This window comes from the organism of the source record quoted next, unplaced genomic scaffold (assembly GCF_019419815.1).
Source record: "Pyrus x bretschneideri cultivar Hongxiangsu unplaced genomic scaffold, Pyrus_bretschneideri_v1 Contig29, whole genome shotgun sequence".
Taxonomy (NCBI): Eukaryota; Viridiplantae; Streptophyta; class Magnoliopsida; order Rosales; family Rosaceae; genus Pyrus; species Pyrus x bretschneideri.
This window is the reverse complement of record NW_025999601.1, coordinates 2,467,463-2,481,384: the sequence shown is the minus strand read 5'-3', so window position 1 is coordinate 2,481,384 and position 13,922 is coordinate 2,467,463. Positions and strand designations below refer to the sequence as shown.

General features: G+C 36.7%; 1 long non-coding RNA gene across 15 annotated transcripts; it reads left to right on the top strand.

Annotated features, from left to right (window-relative positions):
• The first annotated feature begins 353 nt into the window (after positions 1 to 353).
• On the top strand, positions 354 to 13,659 carry LOC103963916. Of its 15 annotated transcripts, none has more exons than XR_007259985.1 (13): positions 354 to 631; positions 751 to 810; positions 1,020 to 1,421; positions 1,662 to 1,749; positions 1,840 to 1,933; positions 2,027 to 2,087; positions 2,517 to 2,576; positions 3,162 to 3,237; positions 3,736 to 3,822; positions 4,303 to 4,363; positions 4,504 to 4,667; positions 12,346 to 12,408; positions 12,562 to 12,867. It is a non-coding gene; the product is annotated as an uncharacterized LOC103963916 (long non-coding RNA). The 15 variants fall into 15 exon arrangements; XR_007259984.1 differs by having other exon boundaries at positions 12,555 to 12,867; XR_007259989.1 differs by lacking the exons at positions 12,346 to 12,408; positions 12,562 to 12,867 and adding an exon at positions 13,643 to 13,659.
• The last annotated feature ends 263 nt before the right edge of the window (positions 13,660 to 13,922 follow it).

Here is a 13,922-nt window from a genome sequence, read left to right as displayed (position 1 = left end):
GACGAACATGAAGTTGCACAAAAAAAAAAATTTTTTTTGGTTAATTTAATTGTTTTCCTTTTTTTTTTTTTTTTTTTTTTTAGGTTCTGGTTACATAACTTTTTTAAATAATAATTACTTTTTATTAAAATTGCAACTATAATGAATGGAGGGAAAAAAAAGACATTTATATATCAAATAAAAATGTACATACAAGTAAAAAGTTTAAAACTAAGAAAAAAAAGACACATTCTATATATACTAAATCTCAGTGGATTGGCACTGTTCATTAACAGTGTCGTTCCGATTTCGTCCCTCAGTTTCTTCATGGTTTTTCGGCCTTAGTGGGATTGTGCAGTAAATTGGCTATTTTACCCTTCATCATAGGTGTTGCGCGTGCCTGCCTGTTTGCTTCTAAGCGATGTTGACACGTTAGTGTGATTCGAAGAGTTCTCCACCGTTCCTTTTCGTTTTTGGTGAGGAAGGTGCTCGAAGGCTCTTCCGTTTTCTTCCGTCGCTTTTTCCTTTCTTTCCTCTCTGTGCTTTTCTCCCCGCGTCAACCCTTCGTGTTTCCCTGCTTCTCTCGCCGCGTCTATCGTCGATCGTGTGTTGTGTGAAGAGTTTCTTTTTCCGGCTGATTGTACTGTTTCAGGTGGTTTCTCTGCTTTTTTTTTATTTTTTATTTTTTATCTTTTTATCTTTTCTCTGATTGGGAAGAAAATTTGTGTTTTCAGTGTGGTTGTTTAAATTGATTGGGTTTTTTTGTTTCAGGAAAATTGGTGTGCGAATTTTAGGGGTTTTTTTGTACAACCTTGCAAACCCCTGATTAAGGTCTATGAGTTTTTTCGTTCAAATCTTTTCTTATTTTTTTCGATGATTTGTGTGTGGCTGTTCCATCTAATTCGATTTTTCGTTTTAGGAAATCTTGGTCTTCGAGGTTTAGGGTTTTCATCTAGATCGATTGCTCGATCGATGTAAAATTGAAGTCCTCTTTTTTTTTCTCTCTAGAACTCTGTTTTACTGTGTTGTTTCTGTTGCAGGTGGTGGTGTTTGCTTGGTTTTGTGCTCTGGTCTTAGAAATTGAATAGTTTTTTTTTTTTGGTGGTTTCGTGCTATCTTGAACTCCAAGTGGAAAGCCCGGGGAACAGGAAATGGACAATCACAATTATTATTGGTTTTTATATTTAATATTTAACTCAGTTTAATTAATTAAAAAAATTTCATCAATTAATTAGAATTATGTGGTGAAATAATCATATATAATTAAGTTTATTTTTTTATTTTTTATTTTTTTTGTGGGGTGTGTTTTAGCATGTGGATCAGATTTCAAGTATTTTTTAGGGTGGGTAAAAAGGTTGATATAGTTTATTTGTTGCAGAGGATATGAAGAAGTGGAAAGGTACCTGGTGGAATGCGAGTTTTGATGCTTAAGACAAAGAATGGTAACTTAGCTATTTCATTTGCTTTTTGGCTATTTCATTTGCGCTGTACAATGCGTTTTAGTTTTGTTCAACTCATAGATAGTTTAACCCATGATATGTCTTCGCATCGTTCTTGGATATCATTAACTACTCCTTGCAAAAGGTGAAACTGAATATATACAAAATTTTATATTTGTGCATCAATAGATAACTATGACTAATTTAAAGAAATTGTTGCAATTTGGTATCAATTGTGTTTAGTTGTTTGGAAGCATGACTATGTCTGCAAGAGATAGTTCTGAATGAGCTTGAAAGAGGAGTTGCTCTTCATCTGACAATTGCATCGCATGTGAGTAATGTCTTCTGTTTTCGTGTCTAAATTATTGAGAATTAACTTATACAGATGGGGATTAAGTGATTTAAAGACATTGCATTTTAGAATAGGTTTTGTTAATCTACCCTTGGTGGAACCCAGCTGTTGAGAGGCAACCATAAGATAGAATCCACCGGATAGGGCAGTACAAACTGATCAGGTACACATTTTTCTCCAGTTCTGCAAAGTGTTCCCAACTATACAAACCAAAAAATCTATGTTAATATCTCTAATATTTTCTTCTCCATTGCAGAATTATGAGAGTGGTTTGGAATTTGATTATTTCAATTTGTTTTTCTGGATTATATTTCAAGGTCAGTTGCTAAACTCTGTCCTTTGTTATTGGTTTTTGTCATTAGATTATTCTTTGTTGCTTTGGATTTAAGCTATTGTTCAATGTCTTTTTCATATGAGTTCTGCTTTTTGCATTGTTCTTTTTTGTTATTAATGTTGGATTGTTGGCTTAAAAATTTAGAGTGGGTTGCTTTAGATTTTACTTGGAGTAGCTTGCGAATTGATTGCTGGGTTTTAATTTAGAGCACTATCTAATCAAATGAAGGGCCAAGAGTTTCTATTTGAATGATGGTCCTAGATCATTTCATTCGTTCCAGAAATGTTTCTGAATTTGAAGACTTAAAATCCAGACTAAAGAGTAGCATTATCTTGGATTGCCTATCTTAGCATGATGATTTTAAATTACAACAACTTTGAAATTTACATTTGGAGTGTATTTTCATGTACAGGACAAGGTGTGGATTAGATAGCAGGATCTGGTTGGAAGACAAGATTTTGTGAAAGAAAGGGTAAGAAAATGCTGATGAATTTTCTTTGTTGATCTGTGCATGTAAGAGCTCTTACTGATTGTTTTGTTTTCTTTTGGCCATGTAAAGGCTCTGTACATAGAGTTCACAATACATGGATAGTTTTTCTTTGTTCTAAAAATTTTAAGTTCCTATAATTCTTTTCCTGCATTTATGAATTCTAAATAAATGCAAATCATAAAAATAATCACAGTGGATAAAATTATTGGCTTTTATGCACGTAATTAAATCAATTACATGCTCTATTAAGTATGTTTTATATATAGTTGTGGTAGTTGTAAGGGAATGAAATATTTATGCAGATAATTGGTAGTTTAAATATATAAAAATGGAAAATATTTATAAATGGAACACCTAGGATATTTAACATTGTTTTGTTTTGCATGTTTTCTCATGTTAGCACAGCTTTTGTTTATGCACTTTATTCAAGTGCTATTTTTTATTAGTGTTAATTTCGGGTTGTACATCTACATCTAACAATTAATTATTCGTTTGGAATTTGGTTGTTTGTTAATTTCATTACTACCTATTCCCTCAACTTCACCTAAACTGTTCTGCATGTATAAGATTTGTGTTCGTGCAAGTGATTTCAGACAGATTTCAAGCTGGGGTGTAGAGATTTGATTCAAATTGGTGGATTTGGGTAAGAAACTAAGAAACTCTGATATTTTCTTTTGGTTGTAAGATTTGAAATGGACATGCATGTGACTTTCTTTGTGAGATATAAGAAATTGAGAATTTTTTTGTTTATTGTTCTAGGGTGGGAGGGGTATTGATAGATATAAGAGAATTAGTAATTTTAATCAATTTGATAAATTAAGAATAGCGAGTTAGCGATCTACACAAAAAATTTGTTAATAAATTGGTTAATAGGTTTTCATTTCCATTTTATTATTAGTTCTAATGCTTTTGTTTGACTTATGTGTATGATACAATTGATATGTTCTGTGTATATGAGCTTGCTTGAAATATAGCTAGGAAACATCTTTCCATTTTTTAGTAGCTAGGAAACGTCTTTCCTTTTTTTATTTGGGCAAACATTTATTTCCTACACTGTTAACTTTCTTTAATGTTTACTCTGGATTTTATAGGTTCTTTTTAAGGTTTGGCACTAAATTGCTTTTCTTTTCTTGGGTGCAAGGAAAATGAAGGAAGAGAAGGAATTAAATTATGGATTTATCAAACACTTTGTAGATATTCCATGCATTTTTGCAGCTGGAATCTTTTGGTAAATACTTAACCTTTTAATCAAAGCCTATGTATGCCAATTGGTTTTGTAAGTAGCATCAAATAATTAATTGCTTTTTTCTTGGTAAATGCTTAAATGTTTACACTTTCAGTTTAACAGAAAATGATAAATTGAGACAAAGTTGGAACCTAAATTACCTAATAAATCAATATTAGCAAACCCATGAACTTATTTCGTGATTATCACAATATTGTTTCAATATCCTACTTTTGCTTGCAATTCTGTTCTCTCTAGGACATTAAGGTGCATTTTTGGTTTTTAAGTTTCACCGCCAGATAACAACTATTTCATTGTGATCTCTCTGTGAGATTGGATATATGATTGAAAATTTTTGTTAACAAATGTTAATTGTGATTCAATTGTTTTCTCAATCATGTAAGGAGATGCAATCTAACCGACTGTAAAAGATGTCGACCATGTTGATCAAAAAATAGAAACTGCATGTCTGTATTATGACAGGAAATGGAGAGCAATCTGTCTCAGTTTTGGAATGTACTGGAATCAAAGAAGCTAACTCAAGGTGTTAACTTTGAATTTCCCCGAAATATCCTTTTTTTATTAATTATTTAGATGTAGAAATTCTCCATGTTATTTTTATTAATTATTTATTTGGGAGTGAAGTAAAAACTTGTAAATGCGGATTTGTGTTTGTTTGCCCAGATGCTATTTCAAAGCTGGAGGAGGCATTGTTGATTAATCCTAGGAAATATGATGCTCTGTGGTGCTGGGAAATACTTAAATTGCTTGCGCATTATGCACTCCGGACCAGAATGAGGCAAAGGTTCCAAAAGGTGTTATACTGCTTCTAGAAGGCTTTCAACGAGGTACTTCCACTTACAAATTTGTTATTCTTGGAATTTGTAATCCCGCAGCAACGCGCGGGCATTACTAGCTAGTATAATCTATTTGGTCATTAAATGGGGTCGTCTGTGGGTCAGGGTGCGGGTCGGGCTAGAAACCAGTCTGGAAGTCAGGCTACTAGACAGGTTTCGAGTCGATGTGTTGGGGAGGATAACGGTCGGGCTGGTGGACAGGCTTAAAGGTCAACGGGTTATGTGGCTTGGAGGTGGAAGGTGGATGCCATTCGAGTTGAGGGCCTCAACAATCAACGCGAGCTTACTACTCAGGTCAACCACTTAATGCGTCAGTTCAATGACGCTAGGGTCCTGTGGTTGCAATGATGATGAGGCCTCAGTAGCGCGCTGATGAGCCTGCCCCATCCCCGGACAATACTTCCCTAGCGTCCACACGAGGGTCGTATCCAAGGTCTCGGTCATGATTTGAAACCCCGCATTCTAGGGCAGAACCACAGACTCAATAGGAGTGTTCGAGGGAAGCTGGGAGGCAAACTCCTGAAGAATGGGCTGGCTCTTCTCCATCATCGTCGACTATGACAATAAGATAGAATGAGAACGTGAAATAGGAAATTGAATAGAAGTACTTAGGTGCAGATGCTCGGCAAGTTCATCTTCGAGTTGAACATAAACATCCTTAAAAACGTCTATCTCCGGGAATTTAGAACCCCTTGGAATAAAAGCAACAAAAAGAAGAAGTACTTAGTGTTGACTGAAAGTAAGCCATGGTCCCTTTTAACACTTCCCTGCCTATGTGGGTTTGTATCAAACCATCGGCATTTAAAAACGATAATTTGGTAACGGTCTTTGTACAGCACTTGTACGACACTGGATAATTGCCGTAAAACTCAATTTCTATACTTTTGCCACCACCTGAGACATGGACACTGTTGTTTTGCATACACAACTTGTCATCACACTCAGCCCCAAAAAATTGGACGCCGTTAACATGGCAACCGGAGTACAATTCTGCTCGAATAGGACCAAATGCCAAGTTATATAACTCTTCAGTGTAAGCGGGTGAATTGGATGTTTTTAACTAATTTACCTAACAAGATAGCAAAAAATAACTTTTGGTTATAGCCACTTCGAATATATTGATGAAATTACTACAACAAGTTCAATACAAACGCAAAAAATTTACATATTCGAGAAACCACTGAGGAAACAATTCAAGATGCTTCTTCACATATAGATGTGAAAGATAATCCCGCTTCATCATTTGTTCATGCTCATCTAGGTAAATCATTGTCTCATCATAATTGTTTAGCATGAACCAATGCGAACCCTCCATATCTTTTTTGGTAAATGCCTCCCCTCAAACAGGCTCGCCAAAGGGTCGTGCGACTTGGGCAAAAACAGAAAATTTCTCCCTTCACACACCTTCATCATTATTGCACTGAAGACGATTAAAAGTCGTCTAAACATCTTTTAGATACATTCCACAAAATATAAGGGACTCGTATGCAACCCAAGCCTCTATAATGGATCCTTCGGGCTTGGCCCTATTTCGTACACCTTTTTTTAGGTTGCTGAGAAGCCTGGAAAAATACAAACACTGTTAGCAAATAAATTAGATAAACATGTTGTATGATGTTGAATAAACATTTGAATAATGAGTTTATACCTTTCTATTGGGTACATCCATCGATAACAAACTGATCCAGCAAGCAATGTCTTATCTGGCAAGTGAACCATAACGTGGATCATACTTGTGAAGAAAGCTGGAGGAAATATTTGTTCGAACTCGCAGAGGACTTAGACAATATCTTGGTGCAACTGATTAATGTCTGATTTTCACAACGACCTTGTAGTCAATTGGGAATAAAAATACAGACAACAATATAATTAGCTTCACAACATCATTGGGCAATAGGTGCCGAATACCAACTGGAAGTAGACATTGCCGAATGACATGGCAATCATGACTCTTTAGTCCTGAAATTTTTCCGCCTTCAACGTTCACGCAATGGCCAATATTTGAAGCATACCCATCTGGATACTTGACTGAAGATAGAAACTTCAAAAATTCTTTTGTCTTTTGGTTTGAGTGAAAAAAAAAAAAAAAAAAAAAAAAAAAAAAAAAAAAAAAAAAGCAATGAACCTTCTTGTTATGTCGCCATCCCTATTCATCCATAAACGGGGCCGTATTCCCATTCGTTCTAGATCGAGACAAGCTTTAACAGTGTCTTTCATCTTGCCCTCAATATCTAGAATTGCGCCTACCAATGTGTCAAAAATATTTTTCGCAACATGCATCACATCGAGGTTGTGTCTCAGTTTTAGCTTAGACCAATACGAGAGCTCAAAAAATATAGATTTGTGGGTCTAATCCAGATGAGTTGTTGGTCGGGGCCTAGTTACAATTTTCCCAAAAGGATCGAAATCCAAACAGTTAAGTTTTTTAAAATTTGGTCACTGGACCACTCTCTGGGTTTGAGCCGAGGCTCTATTTTGCTGTCGAACTCTTTGTCCTTCTCACGCCACTCATAGTCCCAAGGCAACCATCTCCAATGGCCAAGATAGCAAACATTTCTGGCATGCCAACCAAATATGATGTCATCCTTACAAACTGGACAATGCAAAATAACCTTTAGTCTCCACCCAAAAACCATGGCATATGCCAGAAAATCATTTATTGTCCATGTCACTGCTGCCCCACATTGTGAACATCTTCTCAGTAGACTTATCAAACACGCGAACACCATTTTCCCATAAATATTTTAGCTTATCAACCAACGACCACAAATAAACATCAATAGACTTGCTGGGATCCTTGGTGATCAAAAAGTAATCATCATATATTTTTTCTTGATGCATTTCCAAGGTGGAAAATTATAAGGAAAGAAAATATTAGCCAAGTGTTGTGGTATAGGTTTAGAACCCCGAAAGGATTGAATCCGTCAATGGCAAGTCCCAACCTAACGTTACGAGTCTCAGCTGTAAAATCAGGTTACATCAGATCGAATATTTCCATGCCTCTCCATCTGCTGGATGCCTCATCACGTCATCATCCACCCAACTTTCTTTATGTCATCTCATGTAACTTGCAGTATGCGTTGACATATACAATTGTTGCAACCTCAGCTTTAGTGGCAAATAACGTATAACTTTCTATGGAATATTCGTCGATCTATTTGCAATGTCATTTTGAACCTCAACTCATTACATACCAGGCATTTGTCCAACGCTTTATTCTCCTTATAGAATAATATACAAATATTTTTGCAAGCATGAATCTTTCGGCAAACTATTATCCTTTGGCAGCTTCTCTTGATAACCCCCAACAAATAGTCTAAGCACTGGTTGGAAATTCAATACTTTATTTTTCCATACATCAACTCCACAATGGTCGTGAACACTGAATAGTCTTCACATCCCAGGTATAATTCTTGGTTCGCACTTTTTAACAGTTTTTCATATTGTTCGAAAGCTTCATTGTCCATCGATTCGGGCACATCATCATCCCCTCCTTCGTACGTATTAATTGAGGGAAATGGAAAAGTGTCATTTATAATATTCGTAACTTGTTCGTTAGGATCCACATTTTTCATTCGCGTCACATTTGACGACGAAGCATAGTCTAATTGTTCCCTATGGTGATTCTAAGTCGTATATGTGTCTGTCATCCCATTTCTTAGTAAGTGGAATCGAACATTTTTCAAAAATCTCCTTTAAGGTGTTGTTACACCTCCTACATGGACACTGAATTCTTGATACGAACTCAATAAACTCATTTATTCCATCCAAGTACATGGGTGCACATCTGTTTGGATTCTGTATCCACTGTCTGTCCATAATATCTGCAAGCACAATAAAATTGAAATCAATACACAACTCCAACGAGATATTGTCACCTTATGCCTCCGATTAGGGCCCTAATCCCATTTGGGAATTCATAGTTATGTGATGCAATTTACGACTTCATTGGATTAGATTTCAATGTGGGAAAATTCCAGCAGCATCTCCCTCCAATTCTTCAAGTTGCTGACATAGATATCAAAATACCTATCTGGCACTCGAAGAACGTAAAAAGATGTGATCGAAATTCCCACAATCGAAACCTAATCCTTCAACCATAAACTACGGCCCATAACTAGGCATTCCCAAAATGTCCAAATAATGGGACAATTCAAGAATCAACTGGACCGCAGTCATGCTTTCGCATCCATGCATGAAATCTAACTAATCCTCGAATGGGAGACTAAGCTTTTATTGAAAATACGCGTACAGAGTTAATTACTAGTAACTCAGTACAACACAAAACAATTTTGTACGAGACGTACACTTTTGGTTTTCTTCCAAAAACCAAATAGGAACAATACACCTCTAATTAACATACAAATTAACAACCCTTATTAATTATTCACATCTAATTTGTTGTAAATTCAAATAACTCCTAATTAAAAAACCAAACAATATACCTCTAATTTTGTCATGCACACCAACCATATACACAACAAATTTAATGGCGTTAGTTTGAATTCACAACAAATTTTTGAAATATATAACGGAAACACTTATTGAATACAGTAGTAAGGAAGGATGGCAGAGGCAGCAGCTGCAAAATTTGCAGTTTCTGCCTCTGCACCTGAGGAGTCTGATTATAAAGATGAAGAATTTGTGCGATGAACAAGTCATCACGCAAAACATATAGGTTCGAAATATGACACCAAATATACCCATTTTTTTACCATCTTACGCGACGAACAATTTGTCGTGCAAAACATATAGATTCGAAATATGGCGGTAAACTTAACCGCGTTTTTTACACCCTTTACGCGACGAAACGTTCGTCGCACAAGCGTGTTTGTGGGAGATCGTCGCATAAATTCTATGCGACTAAGTTTCTTCATGCAAAATTTATAGCGATAAAATACGTAATTAATTATAATTAAGAAGTTTACGTAAACATAGATCTTTAGTATCTATATTTACGTAAATTTCATAATTGCAAACTCTCATCCCGCAAAGGTTGTAGCAACAAACATTTTGTCGCGTAAGTCCTTGCGTGACGATCGAAAATTACTACTTGCTTATCGAGACAACAATGTGTTGTCGATATCATGGGTGGCCAACTATAATATCGATAACTTATTCGTTGGGTTCGTTAAGCAAGTGGACAAGTAGAACCATCTACGATAGTTGTTACTGTTTAGTTATTGTTGGGGCTTGACCCAAAGAAACACACCTGTTCTCGAAGTACGTGACATTATGAATGCTTGGGCGAGATCCACTTTCACCTTCGACTTTAATTTTCAGTACAATTATTTTAACTTACCTTATTATAGTAGTAGATTTGTATTTTTGACCTTACAAATGTTTAGTTGAGTCTTTTCCACTTTCAGTTTTAAGTTCAATACTAGTTTTCGACCTCTATGTTAGTATGTACCTATTTTGACGTTATCGTTTTATACTTATCTATTCTTGACCTTACGTTATTATACAATTTTGACTTTATATCTTTATAAAATATGTTTCTACGATTATGTTGATGTGGGAAGAAAGTAGGAGCTTGGAGGCATGAAAGACGATTTTTGCAACCCACTCGCGACGGTGTGGCATATTCTCTTTGATGGAACCACTCTAACTTGATTTCTTCTCTATACATATATCATTTCCTATTTTCGAGTATTTATGTATGGTACGTTATTTCAAATTTTGGGTTGAAATTTTCTTAACAGGGGTAAATTGTTATAACTCATCCCGAATAATTTTACAGATTTTTTATTCAAAGGGTATATTGGTAATTTTCTCTAGATTGGGCTAGATATTTTGAATGGGTTGCTGTTTGGGTCTTATTTGGTGTGCCTAAGGGGGCCTACCCTTTGGTTTTTGTCCCCCCGGCCTAACGTTTCATCCTCTCTCTTCCCTCCTCCCCGTGACAACTCTTGGATCTCTCTCTCTCCCTCCCTCTTTCACTGCATCCTCTCATTTCCCCTGAGCACCACACATGCATACACCTTTACAACGATGACAACACCACTCACCACCTTCACCCTTTAACCCTGCGAGTTCCACGAAGCATGGAATGAAGGAAGGACACCATCAACCTTGCCATATCTCATTGCATCGTGGCTGCGCCATTGTGCACCTCCTTCTCCGACTAACCCTTGACGTAGGTAAGCCCCTAGAATCTCTTGTATAGTGTTTATATGTGAGTTTGGGACAATTTTGAGTTGTTTTGGTGGCCGTTGGATGCATAAAACGACTCGAGGAGTTTTCCCCACATTTCCGTGAGAATGCTATGATTTCCAAACCGTTTTCCGACCAACTCCGACCATGACCAGGGAAACCAAAGGTATCACCTTAATCTACACTTGTTTGTCTCCATTTTGGTAAGTAAATTGTAGGTCATGGTTGAGAATCAGGGTTGATTGGAGCTTCGGAAGCTCCGACTTCCTTCTTCGTGAATCCGGTCTAAAAATCAGGTTGATCCAACCCGATAGCCCAAAATTCGTAACCCAATATGAGCCCAAACCCATAGAACCCAAGTCCAGTTCTAGCTACCCAGCCCAAATCTTTGGGCCAATGACCCCATACCCAACCTTGTAACCCATAACCCTGACCAGCGTGTGAGTGGAGCGTAGGCCTATGCGTGGGGGTGCATGGGTGCATGTCTTGGCCGGTGCGTGGAGTACACGAGCCTTCACGAAAGGTACTATACTCCGCCGCCGTGGACGGTAATGACCACAACAGCGCCAGTGACTTTTTCGGCCAACTTTCCGACGACCCAAATCGGCGCGTGGGGGTACCCTAGGTCCATCCTTATGTTTTTTGACATCCTAAATCTGTTTATGACGTCCATTTTCTGAAATTCAATCTTTACAGTAGAGTTTTATTAATTGGACCTTTTATGTGCTTAGGTGCAATTGTTTATGGTATTTCCGTCTTCTCTAGCTTGCACGGCTCTTCGACGACAAAGTATCTATGAGTGGACCCCTTATAAAATGTATATTTTACTATTAGAAATACATACATGAAAATCATGATTTGTTGGTTACGTTTTATGAAATGTTTATGAGTAAATTGGATATACACTTTATGATATATTATGCTTTATCGACTTTACGTTCTTTGTGGTATATATGATTGATGACTATATACCTACTTATGAACATGGTTTTATGATATGACATCTTAGTTACTGAGCTCCGATTTGAGATATATATATATATATATATATATGTACATTAGAAATATTATGTTAATGTTTTTATGTGCTTACTTAGTGGTTATTCATACGAACTGCCTACGGGCGAATGGTCGTGCCTACGGGCGAATGAAATCATTAATTGGCTTCGGTCGGATGATTTAAGGCCTATGGGCAAATGATACTGCCTACGGGCATAGGTTGCTGGCTTCGGCCAAGAGATGTGCCTTCAGGCGAATGAAGATATGTGTGTGTGTGTGTGTGTGCGTGTGTGTATATATGCCTTGTATTACTACTACTAAGCATCCTATATACGATATATGTCTTATGAAAGGTTCCGTGGCATGCTAGGGTTTTCGGAAAAACCTATTACTTATTATGATATATGAGTTTTCTAAACTTGGGGGTTAGTACTTTAACGATTAACTGTTTTTGTATTACTTATACATCAACTTGGTACACTCATGTTTTGTTTTGCGCCCCTTCATGACTTAGAATCGAGGCGTACAATCCCAGCGTCAAGGCACTCCCACATCGGCATCTTCAAGTCCTCTCGGTGTAGGACCCATCCTTTTTGTTCATTCAATTTATGTTATTCCTTTTTAGTGCCTCGGATTAGTTGTATGCGCTAAAAACGTTCTACAATTGCATATTCATTATAGCTAAATTAACAAGTTTTATTTATGTCAATTAATTGTTTCTAGTTCTCAGGCATCCTAATATGACTTCGTCACCTGTCAGCCAGTACGTGCCTACCCTGGTGTTTGGTGAATATCAAGGTCGGGCGTGTCATTGTCTTTATCTCCTCGGAGACGTCTCTCCAAGACTCCCAATTCACTCCGCATCTGTCACGCACCAATACCCTGACGTCGGCCCTAAACTTGTTCACCATATCCAACTTCTCATATCCTACTAATTCTGCGTAAGTGATTCAGTAGCGGCTCCTAGCAGAAGAAGTGTATCGAACGCATGTCGCAGCTCTCTTCTTTTTCTTGTCTACCAACATAATAAAAACTTATATTAGTCTACTTAAATATTTAATTAATTTACACAACCAATAAAATTTAGTACGTATTACCTTTCTCAGGACCTTCACCTTGAACTCTTTTTGACGAATGACCACTAGAGTTTACCATCGCATACAAAAAAACAAACAAAAATTGGAATAATAATTCAGTGAAAGTAAAGAGTTTTCGGATTAAATTGTGTTGAGACTAAGTGAAACTGTCAATTTAAAGGAATCGTGCAAAACCATGGAGTAAATACCGAATTCAACACTTTGACTAAACAACTGACAGTCTAGTAAATGTGTGAACCTTTGCACAACGAAACATTGGTTGTGCAAAGTGACACACACCGTATCTGTTTTTTGACACCAAAATACAGGCATTAGCGCATTTTTCTGCGAACCTTTGCGCGACGAAATTGTATATTTGTTGCGTTAACCTGTTTTGCGCGACGAGTTTCCTTTCGTCGCCTAAAATTTGGTCGCTCAAATCATTTTTTCTACTGGTGATTGGGACAAATTATGTCATTAAATGTGTTTAATTCGGTTGTAACGTTTTGAGATCTTTGTTTTTATTTTGTTATTTGTTTAATTCCTTTCCTATTTGGATTCCTAAGGACTTTAGGATTAAGTGACATTATAAATAGGTCATGTTGGCCTTAGGTTTGTAATTTTCACATTATTAATTAAAATTCAAGCATGTTTCTCAATTTTTTAAGTGTTCCAAAAATTTATTCAAGGGTGACCACTTGTGATCCTTTTTATCTATAATTTTCATTGTGCCAGTTGACATCGGAGCCGTAGAGCCCAGTTCCATGAATAACGATGGCAAAGTTATCACTCCCCTCACAAGTTTTGCATATTTGAGTCGAAAATTTGTGGTCATGGAAGAATGCATCAACAATCTGGTTTGTACTTCGGTTGAAGAATTTTATTAAAAAGTCACTTATTTTGATGGAATCCCAGCCATCGATAAGTTTTTGGACTGGATTTGGGAATTGTAGCACTATTTTATTGTAAAAGAGATTCTCGAAAGAAAAAGAAGGTGAAATAGGCTTCATTCAAA